A 4,165-nucleotide genomic window follows, 5' to 3' on the forward strand; every position below is an offset into this window, starting at 1 on the left:
TTATATAATCATAAAAATATTCAACTTGCATTAAGTTGAGTGAGGAGAAAACCAAAAGGGAAGAACATGCTCGGCATCTCTTAAAGTAAAAGAATTTAGGAAAAAATTTAAGCCTCAAATTGCAATATTGAAAGATTCTATGGGAAAAATATTGAATGATGCAGGAAACATCAAAAGAAGATGGAAGGAATACACAGAATCATTGTACCAGAAAGAACTGGTAGATCGTCTTCCATTTCAGGAGGTGGCATATGATCTAGAACCAATGGTACTGAAAGAAGAAGTCGAAGTTGCAATGTAGGAATTGGCGAAGAACAAGGCTCCAGGAATTGACTGAATACTCACTGATATATTTCAACAAATGTATGCGCCACTGGAGGCACTTACTCAGTTATGCCAGGAAATTTGGAAAACAGCTACCTGGCCAACTGATTGGAAGAGATCCATATTTATACCCATTCCAAAAAAAGGTGATCCCACAGAATGTGGAAATTATTGAACAATATCATTAATATCACACGCAAGTAAGATCTTACTGAATATAATTCAAAAACGGTTGCAGCAGTATATTGACAGAGAACTTCAGAGGTGCAAGCTGGATTCAAGAGAGGACGTGGAACAAGGGTTATCACGGCTACTGTCAGATGGATCTTGACTCAAGGCAAAGAATACCAGAAAGATGTGTAGTTATATTTTATTGACTATGCAAAAGCATTTGATTGTGTGGATCATAATAAATTGTGCATAACATTGAGAAGAATGGGAATTCCTGAACACTTAATTGTACCGAGGAACCTGTACATTGACCAGGAGCGTGTTGTTTGAGCTAAACAAGGGGATACTGCATGGTTTAAAATCAAGAAGGGAGAGTATCAGGGTTGTATCCTTTCCCCATACTTATTCAATCTATATGCTGAGCAAATAATCCGAGAAGCTAGACTATATGAAGAAAAATGTGGCATCAAGATTGGAGAAAGAATCATTAACAACCTGCGATACGCTGATGACACAACTTTGCTTGCTGAAAGTGCGGATGACTTGAGGCACTTACTGATGAAGACTGAAGAATACAATCTGCAGTACAGATTACATCTCAATATAAAACAAAAAATCTCACAAGTGGACCTATAAGCAGCATCACGATAAATGGAGAAAAGATTGAGGTTGTCAAAGAATTCACATTGCTTGGTTCTACAATTGATATCAATGGAAGCAGCAGTCAGGACATTATGTGACGTGTAGCACTTGGCAAGTTGGCTGCAAAGGACCTCTTTCAAGTGATAAGGAGCAAAGATGGCTCCAGGCCACAAAGGTGCACCTGACACAAGTCATGATATTTTCAACTTCCTCATATGCATGTGAGAGCTGGACAATGAATAAGGAAGACCAAAGAAGAGTTGATGCTTTGAGTTGTGGTGCTGGTGAAGAATACTGAAAGTACCGTGGACTAATAGATCTCTCTTGGAGAAAGTGCAGCTGAAATGCTCCTTGGAAGGGAGAATGGCCAGACTTCGTCTCACCTACATTGGTCATGTTGTCAGAAAGGACCATTCCTTGGAGAAGGATGTCATGCTTGGTAAGGTGGAGGGTCAATAAAAGAGGAGAAGGCCTTCGACGAGATGGATTGACATGGTGGCTGCGACAGCTCAAGTATAGCAAGGATCATGGAGCTTATATGGGATCGGGCAGTGTTTTGTTCTGCTGTGCACAGGGTCACTGAGTTGGAAACGACTCGGCGGCACATAACAACAACAACAACAACATTAAGTTGGAAAAGATGTATTTCCATTTATTTATGCATGGACTCATCCAGTTCCATGGCTTCAAATACCATGTGTTATACATTCTGTAAAATGCTGATGACCTTTCTTCAACCTGTATTTCTCCCTTGAACTCCAGGTTCTCATATCCCCTTAGGTAGCTATTATCTCCTGGATATCTAATAGTCATCTCAAATATCACCAATTTTCTCTCCTTCCTCCAATCTGATCTCCATAAATTTACTACAATCCATGGTAGTTGTAGCCGAAAGCTAGATACCATCTTTATTCCCTTTTTTCACTCAGTACACATTCCAACTTATCACTTGGTGTTTTGAGAGCTGCCTCTGGAATAGATCCAAAATCTGACTACTTTTCACTGTCTCCACAGTTTAAGACACTAGTGGTTTCTCCTAGACTGAATCTACATTCATTACCTTCAGTCCATATCCAAGCAATTTTCAATTGTTTCAATTTACAGTGGCTCTGATACCCTGACCCTCTTAATAATCATTCTGTCACATGAGGTCAGGTCTCCCTCATCCTTGGCAATAACTGCCAGACCCTCCAGTTTCTACTCAGTGCTGCTAAAGGTAAGCAGTATGCCACAAGCAAAGATGAGAAACAGGCTTTGGAATCTTCTTGATGTCTTAATAATCAACTTTATTGAAGTAAAATTTACATACAGTAAAACACACCAATTTAAAATGAATGAATTTTGACAGATGTACATATCTGTGCTACTGCCAAAATCAAGATACAGAATGTTACTATCACTGTTAGATGTAAGAAAGTAAAATAACCCAGACTCTAGTAAAGCAAGAGCCTCTCCCTATGGACTCCATTACAGTTTTCTGCAAACGCAATTGTTAACAATAGACCAGTTTTCTCTAGGCCAGTCATTCTCAAACTTGACTGTACTTTATAACTATCTGGCTAACTTAAAAATTTCCAGCGTACCAGGAGCTATGCAGACCAATTACATCAGCATATTGGGATGGACCTAGGCATTTTTAAAAATAATCTTAGTGCAGCCAATGTTGAAAACCATTATTATCTTCTGGTAATATATTTTTAGCATCTTCTTCAGGTCTCATCTCATAAAATAATTGCCCAGTTAATAACATTTCTGGACCCCTCTTCTACAGCGGATCTCTATTCTGTATTCCACTTGCTTGTGTTTTTAGTAATATCTATTCTTCCACTAGACCATAATAAGCTCCCCAAGTCTGCACATATAAATTCACATAAATAAATGAATTCATGTATAAATGAATGAGAAGGAGCTCTGGTAGCATAGTAACGCATTTGGCTGCTAAGTAGAAGGTCGGTGGTTCTAAACCCACCAGCTGCTTCGCGAGAGGCAGATGAGGCAATCTACTTCCAGCCTTGGAAACCCAATTGGGGGTTCTCTATGTCGGAAGTTACTCCATAGCAGTGTTTATTTTATTTTATTTTTTTAAATGAATGAGATGACGCTGGTATTATTTGTTAGGTGCTGGCGAGTCCAGTCGTGCATTAGTCAAACCAAAAAAACCGAACTCAGTGCTATCGAGTTGATTCCGACTCATAGCGACCCTCTTTGGGTTTCCGACACGGTAAATGGAAGTAAATTGCCCGGTCTTCCTACCCCGGAGTGGCTGGTGGGTTTGAATCGCCAAGCCTCTGGTTAGCAGTCAAATGCCTTAGGACACTACGCACCAGAGCTCTTCTATTTAGCGCACGGTAAATACCGGGCCGCGCACAGGACCCGAAGCAGTGTTTCTCTCTGTTGTACACAGGGGTCGCTACGAGTCAGAACCGACTCTAACAACAGTACAGGTCCTGGAGAGAAGCCATGGTGGCGCAGTTGAAGCGTTAGGCTGCTAACCGAAAGGTCCATACTTCAAACCCACTACCCACCAGGCGGGAGAAACATACGGCAGTCTTTTCCATAAGGATTTATAGCTTTGGAAACACTGTGAGGGCAGTTCTACTATATGTCCTACTGTGACCTAGGAGACAGAATGGACTCCATGGAAGTGGGAGAGCACAAGCTTGCATACAATACTTCAGTCGCTCTTGGAAGACAGATCCTCCCACGCTCTTCAAGGCTCACTTTTCGTGAGCTCTGCAGGGATAGTCCAACTTTTCTTATCGGCGTGGCCGGAGATCTTCGACCTCCAAGCGAAAGGCGGCGCTGTGGAGAGGTAGCAACTTCCGTGATGCTTCTCCCTTCCTTCTACCGCCGGCGCCGGAACTTCTTGTTTTCGTTGGCTGCACTGGGATGGCCGTCACCAGTGGGGCTGCTGCCACCTCTTAGTGTTGGTTGTTACCCAGCGTGCCTACGGCAGTGAAGCCAACTGCTTTGTTTCCTTCTCCAGCGAACTGTCCCGAAGGGCGTGGGCTTTCCCGCGGCGAGCAGC

Source organism: Orycteropus afer, unplaced genomic scaffold (assembly GCF_000298275.1).
Source record: "Orycteropus afer afer isolate SDZICR_OR568_19922 unplaced genomic scaffold, OryAfe1.0 scaffold00112, whole genome shotgun sequence".
Classification (NCBI taxonomy): Eukaryota; Metazoa; Chordata; class Mammalia; order Tubulidentata; family Orycteropodidae; genus Orycteropus; species Orycteropus afer.